This window comes from Oncorhynchus keta, chromosome 12 (assembly GCF_023373465.1).
Source record: "Oncorhynchus keta strain PuntledgeMale-10-30-2019 chromosome 12, Oket_V2, whole genome shotgun sequence".
NCBI classification, from domain to species: Eukaryota; Metazoa; Chordata; class Actinopteri; order Salmoniformes; family Salmonidae; genus Oncorhynchus; species Oncorhynchus keta.
The window spans coordinates 47,470,266-47,487,200 of NC_068432.1; the positions used below are offsets into that span (position 1 = coordinate 47,470,266).

Consider the following 16,935-nt stretch of genomic DNA (forward strand, 5'->3'; position numbering starts at 1 on the left):
CCCAAGAACATAATTCATAAATGGATGAAGATTGGAACCACCAAGACTCTCTATAGAACTGGCTGCCCGGCCAAAATGAGCAATCGTGGGAGAAGGGCCTTGGTCAGGGAGGCCTTTCTGGTAGAGTGGCCAGATGGAAGCCACTCCTCAGTAAAGGGCACGTGACAGCCCGCTTGGAGTTTGCCAAAAGGCACCTAGAGGACTCTCCATGAGAAAGAAGATTCTCTGGTCTGATGAAACCAACATTGAACTCTTTGGCCTGAATGCCAAGTGTCAGATCTGGAGGAAACCTGGCACCACCCCTAAGGGGATGCGACTGGGAGACTAGTCAGGATCGAGGGAAAGATGAACGGAGCAAAGTACAGAGAGATCCTTGATGTAAACCTGCTCCAGAGCACTCAAGACCCCAGACTGGGGTGAAGGTTCACCTTAAAACAGGACAACAACCCTAAGCACACATCCAAGAAAATGCAAGAGTTGCATTTGGACAAGTCTCTAAATGTCCTTGAGTGTCCCAGTCAGAGCCCGAACTTGAACTTGATTGAACATCTCTGGAGAGACCTGAAATTAGCTGTGCAGCGATGCTCCCCATTCAACCTGACAGATCTTGAGAGGATCTGCAGAGAAGAATATGAGACACTCCCCAAATACAGGTGTGTCAAGCTTGTAGGGGCATACCCAAAAGACTCTAGGCTGTAATCACTACCAAAAGGTGCTTCAACAAAGTACTGAGTAAAAGGTCTGAATACTTATGTAAATGTGATATTTCGGAGCTCTATGGACAATTCCTTCGACCTCATGGCTTGGTTTTTGCTCTGACATGGACTGTCAACTGTGTACCTTTCCAAATCATGTCCAATCAATTGAATTTACCACAGGTGGATTCCAATCAACTTGTAGAAACATCTCAACGATGTTCAACACAGAAAAGGATGAACCTGAGCTCAATTTGGAGACTCATAGCAAAGGGTCTAAATACTTATGTAAATAAGGTATTTCTGTTTTTTTATTTGTAATAAATGTTTTCACTTTGTCATTATGGGGTATTGTGTGTAGATGATGATGACATGTTTTCTTTATTTAATCCATTTAAAAATAAGGCTGTAACTTAACAAAATGTGGAAAAGGGGAAGGGGTCTGAATACTTTCCGAATGCACAGTACATGTATACTTACACATCATTATATGCTGCTACTGCACTGTACACTATTCCACTCCAGTCACATGGGAAAACCATGTCCATACAAAATTGTGGCTTTAAAAAAAAAAAGGTATTTTCAGTTATATTTTATTTTATCTGCATGCCTCTTGTACTTGATTTAGTTAATGTTGTCCTTTTCATTAGGCCCTACGCTGTTATATATTTACAATTTCACTTATTTGCTTGCTTCCCTGTGTTACTTATTTGATTACTTTGTCACTTTTGTCACCATTGCACTACTGTGTGAGAAGCCTGCAAGTACATGACAATAACATTTGATTTAGGTGGATTTGATTCGTTGTCACCAGTGGATCCACGTGACCAGGACTGGCCCTTGTTATCTGATATATTACACACATTAACAGTATTTTTCCACAAACCATTTTTAAATGGACATGGCATACAATGTATCTTAAATAATAAATATAAATATATAAGAAATAAGTGGTGTCAGGGTGTACGCATACCGCTGGCTTGACGCTCCAACTGGCAGCTGTAGTGTACCCGGGAGAAGGGCGGGTGCCGCTTGACAAGTTGGCATATTCGCGGGCGCCCGGTGAACGTGAGGCGATGGGCAAACAAACCTGTCGCATTGCGCTCGACCACTGTAGGAATGCAGGCGTCCCGAGTGCTCATTGCAAATTGGGTCTTTGTCTGCTGTGTAAAGGGTTTTAATGTTTTCATCCTCCCAAGGGCCAGGAGTTTTCCCAGGAGTAAAAAAAAAAAAAACGTATGACCTGATTAGAAAAATTATCTGGTCCCATCATACATAGCCTAAATAAAACCTTGTTGTTTATTCCACTGATTTATGACTAAGTCATAAGCTACAACTAGGGTCCAGAGTTGGTTTGGTTACCTTACTACCAGATCAGGAAAAACTCTGGGCACCAGGAAAATACCCCCCCCCCCGCTCTGGGACCTGTGGTGCCACCTCTGAAATCAGAACACGATGTTTCAAATAAAATAAAACTATCCTTCTTGTGATCTAGATCAACAACAAAAAGAATGGTGGTGGGGATGCGCTTCCATAGTTCTACATGGCTCAGTGCAGCCAGCAGCTACTGCGACAATTTCAAAATGTAACAGGCTGTTACTGCAATTTCAGGTAAAAACTAAATAAAACGAGTCTCAAATATCAAAAGGTCTTTACATTCAGCTGTTTAAAAAACATGGCTCTACTATTTACCATTTACCAGTGCTTTACTTAGACATATAAAGGTGCCCGGTAGCCTATTCATTTTAGGTGCCGGTAGGCTACTGTTTAAATGCACAGGAGCTCCACAATACTTTTGAGGCTACAGTAATGGTCTATGAGGAACAGGAGCTCAGTAGAAAATTGGAGGTGCCGGTAGCCTACTCAGCTCTGGTAAACTCCGGCCTAAATCAAGCACTGCCATTTACGTTTAGCCTACTGAGTGTTGGCTCAACATGACACAACTGTCGGGTGACAAGACAAAACTGTCGTGCGCTACCACGAGGTAGCGGTTGAAACGTAAGCAAGTCCGCAAATTTACATTTGAGTAATATGTGTAGCCGACGGTAGGCTATTTTTACGAAAGGTGTAGCAAGTGTGAAACGGCTCTGTCTTTCTGCCTCTCACCGCTGCGCATATGAGCCAACCAGACAGAACATTGATGATGTAGGCTAAATCAAGTGTTGATCGAACGTTATGCTGATGTGGCAGAAACCGTTGATTTTTAAACTAGGTAGCTTGCTAGCAAGAGACACTCGACCGGTGACCGCATTTCTCAGACAATACATGTTTGGATACCGGGCGCGCGCAATCTCCATACAAAGCAGACTGGGGAAAGGCGCAACCGGTCTCCCTGTCTCCGCAACCAACGGACGGTTGATATTTATACAAAAACTATTATTTTTGTGAAAAATTATACCACCAACCAAAAGGGCACTTTGGAGACTGAAATGGCAATGGGGAATGTGCTCTGTACAGGTAAAGTCCAATCTGTGCACGTGCCTTCCCTACACCTACCCTCTCCCTACCCCTCACCCACCCACCCACCCTTACCTTATACCCTACCCTGTCCCATCCCCGTACCTACCCTTTACTCACCCACCTTACCACTACCCTCACCCACCATACCACTCACTACCCTCACCCACCTTACCACTACCCTCACCCACCATACCACTACCCTCACCCACCTTCCACTACCCTCACCCACCATACCACTACCCTCACCCACCATACCACTACCCTCACCCACCTTACCACTACCCTCACCCACCTTACCACTATCCCTCACCCACCTTACCACTACCCTCACCCACCTTACCACTACCCTCACCCACCTTACCACTACCCTCACCCACCATACCACTACCCTCACCCACCATACCACTACCCTCACCCACCATACCACTACCCTCACCCACCTTACCACTACCCTCACCCACCATACCACTACCCTCACCCACCTTACCACTACCCTCACCCACCATACCACTACCCTCACCCACCTTACCACTACCCTCACCCACCTTACCACTATCCCTCACCCACCTTACCACTACCCTCACCCACCTTCCACTACCCTCACCCACCTTTTTTATCTAAATGTTTTTATTTAAACTTTATTTAACACCTTCACCCCACCCTCACCCTATCCTGAGCTGTTCTTATAAATTAATATTCTGTATTATGTCATGTTTTTATGTTCTGTGTGGACCCCAGGAAGAGGAGGTTCTTTAGGTTCTGTGTGGACCCCAGGAAGAGGAGGTTCTTTAGGTTCTGTGTGGACCCCAGGAAGATTAGCTGCTTTATGTTCTGTGTGGACCCCAGGAAGAGGAGCTGCTTTATGTTCTGTGTGGACCCCAGGAAGAGGAGGTTCTTTATGTTCTGTGTGGACCCCAGGAAGAGGAGCTACTTTATGTTCTGTGTGGACCCCAGGAAGAGGAGGTTCTTTATGTTCTGTGTGGACCCCAGGAAGAGGAGCTGCTTTAGGTTCTGTGTGGACCCCAGGAAGAGGAGGTTCTTTATGTTCTGTGTGGACCCCAGGAAGAGGAGGTTCTTTGTGTTCTGTGTGGACCCCAGGAAGAGTAGCTGCTTTATGTTCTGTGTGGACCCCAGGAAGAGGAGGTTCTTTATGTTCTGTGTGGACCCCAGGAAGAGGAGATTCTTGTGTTCTGTGTGGACCCCAGGAAGAGGAGGTTCTTTAGGTTCTGTGTGGACCCCAGGAAGAGTAGCTGCTTTATGTTCTGTGTGGACCCCAGGAAGAGGAGGTTCTTTATGTTCTGTGTGGACCCCAGGAAGAGGAGGTGCTTTATGTTCTGTGTGGACCCCAGGAAGAGTAGTTGCTTTATGTTCTGTGTGGACCCCAGGAAGAGGAGGTTCTTTATGTTCTGTGTGGACCCCAGGAAGAGGAGGTGCTTTATGTTCTGTGTGGACCCCAGGAAGAGTAGCTGCTTTATGTTCTGTGTGGACCCCAGGAAGAGGAGGTTCTTTAGGTTCTGTGTGGACCCCAGGAAGAGGAGGTGCTTTATGTTCTGTGTGGACCCCAGGAAGAGGAGGTTCTTTATGTTCTGTGTGGACCCCAGGAAGAGGAGGTTCTTTAGGTTCTGTGTGGACCCCAGGAAGAGGAGGTTCTTTATGTTCTGTGTGGACCCCAGGAAGAGGAGGTTCTTTATGTTCTGTGTGGACCCCAGGAAGAGGAGGTTCTTTATGTTCTGTGTGGACCCCAGGAAGAGGAGGTTCTTTATGTTCTGTGTGGACCCCAGGAAGAGGAGGTTCTTTATGTTCTGTGTGGACCCCAGGAAGAGGAGGTTCTTTAGGTTCTGTGTGGACCCCAGGAAGAGTAGCTGCTTTATGTTCTGTGTGGACCCCAGGAAGAGGAGCTGCTTTATGTTCTGTGTGGACCCCAGGAAGAGTAGCTGCTTTATGTTCTGTGTGGACCCCAGGAATAGGAGGTTCTTTATGTTCTGTGTGGACCCCAGGAAGAGGAGGTTCTTTATGTTCTGTGTGGACCCCAGGAAGAGTAGCTGCTTTATGTTCTGTGTGGACCCCAGGAAGAGGAGGTTCTTTAGGTTCTGTGTGGACCCCAGGAAGAGTAGCTGCTTTATGTTCTGTGTGGACCCCAGGAAGAGGAGGTTCTTTATGTTCTGTGTGGACCCCAGGAAGAGGAGCTGCTTTATGTTCTGTGTGGACCCCAGGAAGAGGAGCTGCTTTATGTTCTGTGTGGACCCCAGGAAGAGGAGGTTCTTTATGTTCTGTGTGGACCCCAGGAAGAGGAGCTACTTTATGTTCTGTGTGGACCCCAGGAAGAGGAGGTTCTTTATGTTCTGTGTGGACCCCAGGAAGAGGAGCTGCTTTAGGTTCTGTGTGGACCCCAGGAAGAGGAGGTTCTTTATGTTCTGTGTGGACCCCAGGAAGAGGAGGTTCTTTGTGTTCTGTGTGGACCCCAGGAAGAGTAGCTGCTTTATGTTCTGTGTGGACCCCAGGAAGAGGAGGTTCTTTATGTTCTGTGTGGACCCCAGGAAGAGGAGATTCTTGTGTTCTGTGTGGACCCCAGGAAGAGGAGGTTCTTTAGGTTCTGTGTGGACCCCAGGAAGAGTAGCTGCTTTATGTTCTGTGTGGACCCCAGGAAGAGGAGGTTCTTTATGTTCTGTGTGGACCCTAGGAAGAGGAGGTGCTTTATGTTATGTGTGGACCCCAGGAAGAGTAGCTGCTTTATGTTATGTGTGGACCCCAGGAAGAGGAGGTTCTTTATGTTCTGTGTGGACCCCAGGAAGAGGAGGTGCTTTATGTTCTGTGTGGACCCCAGGAAGAGTAGCTGCTTTATGTTCTGTGTGGACCCCAGGAAGAGGAGGTTCTTTAGGTTCTGTGTGGACCCCAGGAAGAGGAGGTGCTTTATGTTCTGTGTGGACCCCAGGAAGAGGAGGTTCTTTATGTTCTGTGTGGACCCCAGGAAGAGGAGGTTCTTTAGGTTCTGTGTGGACCCCAGGAAGAGGAGGTTCTTTATGTTCTGTGTGGACCCCAGGAAGAGGAGGTTCTTTATGTTCTGTGTGGACCCCAGGAAGAGGAGGTTCTTTATGTTCTGTGTGGACCCCAGGAAGAGGAGGTTCTTTATGTTCTGTGTGGACCCCAGGAAGAGGAGGTTCTTTATGTTCTGTGTGGACCCCAGGAAGAGGAGGTTCTTTAGGTTCTGTGTGGACCCCAGGAAGAGTAGCTGCTTTATGTTCTGTGTGGACCCCAGGAAGAGGAGGTTCTTTATGTTCTGTGTGGACCCCAGGAAGAGGAGGTTCTTTAGGTTCTGTGTGGACCCCAGGAAGAGTAGCTGCTTTATGTTCTGTGTGGACCCCAGGAAGAGGAGGTTCTTTATGTTCTGTGTGGACCCCAGGAAGAGGAGCTGCTTTATGTTCTGTGTGGACCCCAGGAAGAGTAGCTGCTTTATGTTCTGTGTGGACCCCAGGAATAGGAGGTTCTTTATGTTCTGTGTGGACCCCAGGAAGAGGAGGTTCTTTATGTTCTGTGTGGACCCCAGGAAGAGTAGCTGCTTTATGTTCTGTGTGGACCCCAGGAAGAGGAGGTTCTTTAGGTTCTGTGTGGACCCCAGGAAGAGTAGCTGCTTTATGTTCTGTGTGGACCCCAGGAAGAGGAGGTTCTTTATGTTCTGTGTGGACCCCAGGAAGAGGAGCTGCTTTATGTTCTGTGTGGACCCCAGGAAGAGTAGCTGCTTTATGTTCTGTGTGGACCCCAGGAAGAGGAGGTTCTTTATGTTCTGTGTGGACCCCAGGAAGGGTAGCTGCTTTATGTTCTGTGTGGACCCCAGGAAGAGGAGGTTCTTTATGTTCTGTGTGGACCCCAGGAAGAGGAGCTGCTTTAGGTTCTGTGTGGACCCCAGGAAGAGGAGGTTCTTTATGTTCTGTGTGGACCCCAGGAAGAGGAGGGTCTTTATGTTCTGTGTGGACCCCAGGAAGAGGAGGTTCTTTAGGTTCTGTGTGGACCCCAGGAAGAGGAGGTTCTTTATGTTCTGTGTGGACCCCAGGAAGAGGAGGGTCTTTATGTTCTGTGTGGACCCCAGGAAGAGGAGGTTCTTTAGGTTCTGTGTGGACCCCAGGAAGAGGAGGTTCTTTATGTTCTGTGTGGACCCCAGGAAGAGGAGGTTCTTTATGTTCTGTGTGGACCCCAGGAAGAGGAGCTGCTTTAGCAACAGTTAGTTGGGCTCCTAATAAAACACAGAAAAGAGTGAATGTCTTCCCTTTTAATTATCTATTCTCTGTCCAGTCATTGTCCTTGGTTTGTGATCAGAATGAAAAGCCAACAGCAATTAGCCAGGCATTTGAGACCTTGCTGAGGGGTTTTATGGTAATCAGTGTAGTAGTAGTGGCCACTGCTAATTGCATTGTTTTAAATCACTGTGTTGAGAGGGACTCATTACGTTTTCAATGATATTTCAAATTAAAATGACTCAACGTATGAATGTGTTTGTAGAAGTTAAAACAAGCAACAATTGTGTAACAGCATATTTAATTTGAAGCAGACATTCTTGTTTGTGTGCTATTGTATTACTGTAAGTATTTTAATAGTGCACAGCACACCTGTTTTCTAAGGCTGGTTCTTCACAAGCAATGAAAACCAAACATCCGTTTTTGGGGCCATTTAATTGCAGTGCCCAACCTGATACTTGGGCCCCTCCCTTATACGCCTCTGTGCGCTTTGGGAGGGTAATACTGGGAGACATGGATGTTGACAAATTTTCAAAAATAGTGGACACATTTACAAATTTGAGACAAAAATAAAGAAGCAAGGAAACAAGAAAGATTTGTAGCTACTCTTTTAATACTGTACAGCTAAAAAGAAGAAAAAAAACTCAGCAGGCCATATGAGGTCTGAGGCCCAACCTTGATTGACCCAAAGAATATAGGTATACAGTAGGTCTATACTTGGTAAGCATTGACATCACTGATTACACCTTTTCATTATGTTCTCAATACGAGTCTAAAGAGCTTTCACAATGATGTGTGTTTCTACCTGCCACCAGGTACCAACCGACACACACCAGCACACACCCAACGCGATCACACAATCAGATAGCCCACCACACGACAGCACACACCCTGACTCAACATAAAAACAAAGATAGCCCACTTATGTCATTGCCTTTCTTCACTGTTATTTGCCTTTGTAATATTATATTGCTTAATTCCTGGCAGCAAGGGCTTTGTATTGAGCCCCTACCACAACCTTAGACAACCCCAGTCCTAGTCCCAGTTGCAGAGCACCAATTTCAGCCTTAGCTCCAATCCCAAACCCAGTCCCAGTTCTAGAGACCCAGTCCCAGTTCTAGAGACCCAGTCTCAGCTTCTATTTCAGTTCCAGCCCCAGTCCAAACATACCCCAGTTCTATTCCCACCCAAAGTCCCAGACCAGACCCCCCTGGGTTTCAGAACCAGCCCTAGCCCCAGCTATTGTTTCAAACCCAAGCCACAGACCTGGCCATAGCACCAAGCCTTATCATAATCCCCAAACAAATCCAGTTCTTGTCCCAGGCCCAGCCCCAATGCCATTACTGTGTGAGCAGGTTGATTTGTAGGCTTGGCCTGTGTGTGCGTCACTCTCCTACCCTCCACACAGCACAGGTGGACATGTGGGGAACACTGCCAAATAGTTTGGCCTGGAGAGAGGGAGGGGTTTTGGTAGGTAGGTGGGTGGGTGTTCACATTTTAACTGTTCAAATCAGTTTAACTGTTCAAATCAGTGACACACCTTCAGAGCAAAGTCGAGCTCTTCTGTCTCTGTCTACCTTTCTTTGTTTCTCTCTCACTTTCGCATGCCTGCCACAGAGGACAGGACTCTGCTTCCTGACAGACAGGGACTGAGAGTAGCGTGAGAGGAAGAAACTCAAATACAAAACGCCTATCTGCTAAAAGGTCAGTAACATCTTTCGTTCACACCAACTCATTAGTAAAGATGTCTGTTGAAGTGAGTAGAGTTCAGTGTTCACATTATGATACATCCTCAGGGTTTATTTTACATTATAGGGTCTGCATGTACCCCACACTTACTGCCTAAAATGTGGCTGGTCTCATTTCAACAAGTCTCTCCTTTACTAGAAAGTCAAACTGTACTAAGGAAGCAGTACAATTGATGATGACTTGTTGACTAGATTGCAGTGCAGTCACTCTGTTGTGTGTTGGTTATTGTCAGAAGCATGTAATGTCTTAGTAATTACATCACAAAATCATGCACATGCATGCACTTGTGGTAATATAATGCCTTGGCATGACAGTGACATCTCCTTGTTGTCTTGAGACTTCCTCAAGAGCATCTTCAATGGAATACTGGAACGGGTTTGAAAAAGGGCAACGTAATAATAAAGTGACCGAATAGCACTTTCAAACAGTTATATCAGAAAATGATACAACAACATTTTAGTAAATCTCACAGATTTTACACAACAGAAATGTATATATTTTTATTAAACACCTGCAACAACATTACACCCTCATAATGGTGTATAAATGTCATTATGCCCAGAAATAGAGAGAATCCAGCGGGCCGGCTCTCAATGGTCAAGGCTATATCAGGTTATATTAGGCTATATTAGGTTATATCATTCTATATCAGGGTATATTAGGCTATATTAGGTTATATCATTCTATATCAGGGTATATCAGGTTATATTAGGCTATATTAGGTTATATCATTCTATATCAAGCTATATCAGGTTATATTAGGCTATATTAGGTTATATCATTCTATATCAGGGTATATCAGGTTATATTAGGCTATATTAGGTTATATCATTCTATATCAAGCTATATCAGGTTATATTAGGCTATATTAGATTATATCATTCTATATCAGGTTATATCATTCTATATCATTCTATATTAGGTTATATCATTCTATATCAGGTTATATTAGGCTATATTAGGTTATATCATTCTATATCAGGGTATATCAGGTTATATTAGGCTATATTAGGTTATATCAGGCTATATCAGGTAATATTAGGCTATATTAGGTTATATCATTCTATATCAGGTTATATCAGGTTATATCATTCTATATCAGGTTATATCAGGTTATATCATTCTATATTAGGTTATATCTTTCTATATCAGGTTATATTAGGCTATATCAGGTTATATCAGGCTATATCAGGTTATATCAGGTTATATCATTCTATATCAGGTTATATCAGGTTATATCATTCTATATTAGGTTATATCTTTCTATATCATTCTATATCAGGTTATATCAGGTTATATCAGGCTATATCAGGTTATATCAGGCTATATCAGGCTATATTAGGTTATATCATTCTATATCATTCTATATCAGGTTATATCAGGCTATATCAGGTTATATCAGGCTATATCAGGCTATATTAGGTTATATCAGGCTATATCAGGTTATATCAGGCTATATCAGGCTATATTAGGTTATATCATTCTATATCATTCTATATCAGGTTATATCAGGTTATATCAGGTTATATCAGGCTATATTAGGTTATATCATTCTATATCATTCTATATCAGGTTATATCAGGCTATATCAGGTTATATCAGGCTATATCAGGCTATATCAGGCTATATTAGGTGTGTAGGTCGGCAGATGACTGACAGATTCATTATTCTGCCTCCGTCACATTGCATCTGTTGTAGATACATGCTAGTCTGAGATTTCCTTTCAAACCATAAGTGAGAATGGGTTTGGATCAGGGCTCCTTCATTCTCTCTACATGTCAGTCATTAGTCAATGATTGATATCTGATGATGATTACACCAGCAGACCCACCCTGCAGAGAAAGGTGTGTGTGTGTGTGTGTGTCAACACTCGAAAAGGGTTACTTAAGCAATAAGGCCCGAGGGGGTGTGGTATATGGTCAATATACCACCGCTAAGGGCTGTTCTTATGAATGACACAACGCGGAGTGCCTGGACACAGCCCTTAGTCGTGGTATATTGACCATATACCACAAACCCCTGAGGTGCCTTATTGCTATTATAAACTGGTTACCAACATAATTAGCACAGTAAAAATACACATTTTGTCATACCAATGGTATATGGTCTGATATACTACGGCTTTCAGCCAATCAGCATCCAGGGCTCGAACCACCCAGTTTATAATTGTGGATAGCCAACATGTGCCACCGTAGCGCACCACACCTCTGTCTATTGAATAAAACTACCAGGGCTCTTTCATTTCAGTCACTCACTGGGACAACAAGGTTTATCACAGTTGAACCTGATCCCAGAGCTTGTTTTGTTACAACATTCCGGATACTTTTACATCAGTGTGTTAACAATACAACCCAGGCACAGCCAGCCTCTTTCGCATGTGTGTGCGCAGCTCTAGTTTGTGGGAATGCAACAGGCAGTACAATGCTCAGACAGGCATGTTTACAGTGGAGTACCAACATCCCACATGGCAACAACCCTGCCATGTCTCTTTCTATCCTCCCCTGCCTCCCCTGCCTTTGCAAAACCACAATCTAGACCAAGGTGGGCACTTCAATCCATCCCGCAACACATATATATATTTTTTAAATACTTATTTAATATATATATATATTTTTTTACACATTTTTTCTCCCCAATTTCATGGTATCCAATTTGTAGTAGTTACAGTCTTGTCCCATCGCTGCAACTCCCGTACGGACTCGGGAGAGGCGAAGGTCAAGAGCCGTGTGTCCTCCGAAACACAACCCAGCCAAGCCACACTGTTTCTTGACAATGCCCATCCAACCCAGCCGCACCAATGTGTCGGAGGAAACACCGTACACCTGGCGACCACGTCAGCGTGCATGTGCTTGGCCCGCCACAGGAGTAGCTAGAGCGCCGTGGGACAAGGAAATCTCAGCCTGCCAAACCCTCTCCTAACCGGACGACGCTGAGCCAATTGTGCGCCGCCTCATGGGTCTCCCGGTCACAGTCAGCTGTGACACAGCCTGGGATCGAACCCGGGTCTGTAGTGACGCCTCTAGCACTGCAATGCAGTGCTTTAGACCGCTGCACTACTCGGTAGGCCCCTGCAAATAGATTTTAACGAACAATTGGTCCCCCCAAAAATGCGTCCCTCCATTGAATTTCAAAATCCCAAAGTGTCCCTCGAGCCAAAATGTTTGTCCACCCTGATCAAGACGGTCATTTAACTATAACAGTACAAGCTACACGATAATCCATTCATACAATACTGAGGTGTAATAATGGCAGCTAATTATCATCCATAGTCCCATAGTGGACAGCTAATTATCATCCATAGTCCCATAGTGGACAGCTAATTATCATCCATAGTCCCATAGTGGAGAGCTAATTATCATCCATAGTCCCATAGTGGAGAGCTAATTATCATCCATAGTCCCATAGTGGACAAATAAATGATACCCTGTGGCCCTGTCCTATAGTGTTATAATGCCTGCTGAGGCCCTGTCCTATAGTGTTATAATGCCTGCTGAGGCCCTGTCCTATAGTGTTATAATGCCTGCTGAGGCCCTGTCCTATAGTGTTAAAATGCCTGCTGAGGCCCTGTCCTATAGTGTTATAATGCCTGCTGAGGCCCTGTCCTATAGTGTTATAATGCCTGCTGAGGCCCTGTGGCCCTGTCCTATAGTGTTATAATGCCTGCTGAGGCCCTGTCCTATAGTGTTATAATGCCTGCTGAGGCCCTGTGGCCCTGTCCTATAGTGTTATAATGCCTGCTGAGGCCCTGTCCTATAGTGTTATAATGCCTGCTGAGGCCCTGTCCTATAGTGTTATAATGCCTGCTGAGGCCCTGTCCTATAGTGTTATAATGCCTGCTGAGGCCCTGTCCTATAGTGTTATAATGCCTGCTGAGGCCCTGTCCTATAGTGTTATAATGCCTGCTGAGGCCCTGTCCTATAGTGTTATAATGCCTGCTGAGGCCCTGTCCTATAGTGTTATAATGCCTGCTGAGGCCCTGTCCTATAGTGTTATAATGCCTGCTGAGGCCCTGTCCCATAGTGTTATAATGCCTGCTGAGGCCCTGTCCTATAGTGTTATAATGCCTGCTGAGGCCCTGTCCCATAGTGATATAATGCCTGCTGAGGCCCTGTCCCATAGTGTTATAATGCCTGCTGAGGCCCTGTCCTATAGTGTTATAATGCCTGCTGAGGCCCTGTCCTATAGTGTTATAATGCCTGCTGAGGCCCTGTCCTATAGTGTTATAATGCCTGCTGAGGCCCTGTCCTATAGTGTTATAATGCCTGCTGAGGCCCTGTCCCATAGTGATATAATGCCTGCTGAGGCCCTGTCCTATAGTGTTATAATGCCTGCTGAGGCCCTGTGGCCCTGTCCTATAGTGTTATAATGCCTGCTGAGGCCCTGTCCTATAGTGTTATAATGCCTGCTGAGGCCCTGTCCTATAGTGTTATAATGCCTGCTGAGGCCCTGTGGCCCTGTCCTATAGTGTTATAATGCCTGCTGAGGCCCTGTCCTATAGTGTTATAATGCCTGCTGAGGCCCTGTGGCCCTGTCCTATAGTGTTATAATGCCTGCTGAGGCCCTGTCCTATAGTGATATAATGCCTGCTGAGGCCCTGTGGCCCTGTCCTATAGTGTTATAATGCCTGCTGAGGCCCTGTCCTATAGTGTTATAATGCCTGCTGAGGCCCTGTCCTATAGTGTTATAATGCCTGCTGAGGTCCTGTCCTATAGTGTTATAATGCCTGCTGAGGCCCTGTCCTATAGTGTTATAATGCCTGCTGAGGCCCTGTCCTATAGTGTTATAATGCCTGCTGAGGCCCTGTGGCCCTGTCCCATAGTGTTATAATGCCTGTTGAGGTCCTGTCCTATAGTGTTATAATGCCTGCTGAGGCCCTGTCCCATAGTGATATAATGCCTGCTGAGGCCCTGTCCCATAGTGTTATAATGCCTGCAGAGGCCCTGTCCTATAGTGTTATAATGCCTGCTGAGGCCCTGTCCTATAGTGTTAAAATGCCTGCTGAGGCCCTGTCCTATAGTGTTATAATGCCTGCTGAGGCCCTGTCCCATAGTGTTATAATGCCTGCTGAGGCCCTGTCCCATAGTGTTATAATGCCTGCTGAGGCCCTGTCCTATAGTGTTATAATGCCTGCTGAGGCCCTGTCCTATAGTGTTATTATGCCTGCTGAGGCCCTGTCCTATAGTGTTAAAATGCCTGCTGAGGCCCTGTCCTATAGTGTTATAATGCCTGCTGAGGCCCTGTCCTATAGTGTTAAAATGCCTGCTGAGGCCCTGTCCTATAGTGTTATAATGCCTGCTGAGGCCCTGTCCTATAGTGTTATAATGCCTGCTGAGGCCCTGTCCTATAGTGTTATAATGCCTGCTGAGGCCCTGTCCTATAGTGTTATAATGCCTGCTGAGGCCCTGTCCCATAGTGTTATAATGCCTGCTGAGGCCCTGTCCTATAGTGTTATAATGCCTGCTGAGGCCCTGTCCCATAGTGTTATAATGCCTGCTGAGGCCCTGTCCTATAGTGTTATAATGCCTGCTGAGGCCCTGTCCTATAGTGTTATAATGCCTGCTGAGGCCCTGTCCTATAGTGTTATAATGCCTGCTGAGGCCCTGTCCTATAGTGTTATAATGCCTGCTGAGGCCCTGTGGCCCTGTCCTATAGTGTTATAATGCCTGCTGAGGCCCTGTCCTATAGTGTTATAATGCCTGCTGAGGCCCTGTCCTATAGTGTTATAATGCCTGCTGAGGCCCTGTCCCATAGTGTTATAATGCCTGCTGAGGCCCTGTCCTATAGTGTTATAATGCCTGCTGAGGCCCTGTCCCATAGTGTTATAATGCCTGCTGAGGCCCTGTCCCATAGTGTTATAATGCCTGCTGAGGCCCTGTCCTATAGTGTTATAATGCCTGCTGAGGCCCTGTCCCATAGTGTTATAATGCCTGCTGAGGCCCTGTCCTATAGTGTTATAATGCCTGCTGAGGCCCTGTCCCATAGTGTTATAATGCCTGCTGAGGCCCTGTCCTATAGTGTTATAATGCCTGCTGAGGCCCTGTCCTATAGTGTTATAATGCCTGCTGAGGCCCTGTCCTATAGTGTTATAATGCCTGCTGAGGCCCTGTCCTATAGTGTTATAATGCCTGCTGAGGCCCTGTCCTATAGTGTTATAATGCCTGCTGAGGCCCTGTCCCATAGTGTTATAATGCCTGCTGAGGCCCTGTCCTATAGTGTTATAATGCCTGCTGAGGCCCTGTCCTATAGTGTTATAATGCCTGCTGAGGCCCTGTCCTATAGTGTTATAATGCCTGCTGAGGCCCTGTCCCATAGTGTTATAATGCCTGCTGAGGCCCTGTCCTATAGTGTTATAATGCCTACTGAGGCCTTGTCCCATAGTGTTATAATGCCTGCTGAGGCCCTGTCCCATAGTGTTATAATGCCTGCTGAGGCCCTGTCCTATAGTGTTATAATGCCTGCTGAGGCCCTGTCCCATAGTGTTATAATGCCTGCTGAGGCCCTGTCCTATAGTGTTATAATGCCTGCTTAGGCCCTGTGGCCCTGTCACAGTAACATGACGAGAAACTAGCTCATGGTCTGCGGGCTTTAAGGGGCTGTCTCTGCAGTGTGTGTGAGTGTGTGTGAGTGGTCATGTGTGAGTACCATCCTCTTCCACCTCCTCATCAGGTTGTGTTGTGTGTGAGTAAGCAGCCATCATAGAGCAAAGCAGCTGAACAGAGGAAGTGGGAGGATACTTGAAAAGGGTGGGAGGAGACTTGAAGAGGGTGGGAGGAGGCTTGAAGAGGGTGGGAGGAGGCTTGAAGAGGGTGGGAGGAGGCTTGAAGAGGGTGGGAGGAGGCTTGAAGAGGGTGTCGTGGGTGGGAGGTCTGATCACTGCCAAAAAAGCAAGTTTGGGGGATTTGTGTACTCTGTGTTACTCACGAACAAACGCCGTTTTCAAATCGTCAGGCATACACTCACACACCCAGAGGTCTCACCCTCCCTCTCTTTCTGTCCCTCTATCTATTTCTGTTCCTCACACACACACACACACACACACACACACACACACACACACACACACACACACACACACACACACACACACACACACACACACACACACACACACACACACACACACACACACACACACACACACACACACACACAAACACACACGCACACACAACCTATCTCTCTCCCCTTCTCTCTATTCAATTTAAATTGAGCTATCTTTCTCTCTCTCTCTCACTCTCTCACTCTCACACTCTCCTTCTTGCCTACTCTCTCTCTCTCTCTCTCTCTCTCTCTCTCTCTCTCTCTCTCTCTCTCTCTCTCTCTCTCTCTCTCCCCCTCCCTCTTGCCTTCTCTCTCCCTCCCTCTTGCCTCCTCTCTCTCTCTCTCCGTCTTGCCTACTCTCTCTCTCTCTCTCTCTCTCTCTCTCTCTCTCCGTCTTGCCTCTTCTCTCTCTCTCTCCCTCTTGCCTCCTCTCTCTCTCTCTCCCTCTTGACTACTCTCTCTCCTTCTCAATTCAATTCAAATTGCCAAAGCAAGTGAAATAGATAATAAACAAGTGAAATAAACAATAATAAATAACAGTAAACATTACACTCACAAGTTTTAAAAGAATAGACACATTTCAAATGTCATCTCTCTCTCTCTCTCTCTCTCTCTCTCTCTCTCTCTCTCTCTCTCTCTCGCCTCTTCTCTCTCCCTCTCCATCTCTCTCTCTCTCTCTCTCTCTCTTGCCTCTTCTCTCTCCCTCTCCATCTCACACTCTCTCTCTCTCTCTCTCTCTCTCTCTCTCTACTTGCTCTAAA

The 16,935-nt window shown here is 46.0% G+C and overlaps 1 protein-coding gene across 1 annotated transcript in view; it reads left to right on the top strand.

Annotated features, from left to right (window-relative positions):
• The first annotated feature begins 8,889 nt into the window (after nucleotides 1-8,889).
• LOC118372968 (zinc finger and BTB domain-containing protein 7C-like) overlaps nucleotides 8,890-16,935 on the top strand; it is a 34,318-nt gene continuing 26,272 nt past the window's right edge. The window contains exon 1 of the mRNA XM_035759019.2: nucleotides 8,890-9,088. The gene's annotated coding sequence lies outside the window, so the exon portion shown is untranslated. The remainder of the gene's footprint in view (nucleotides 9,089-16,935) is intronic.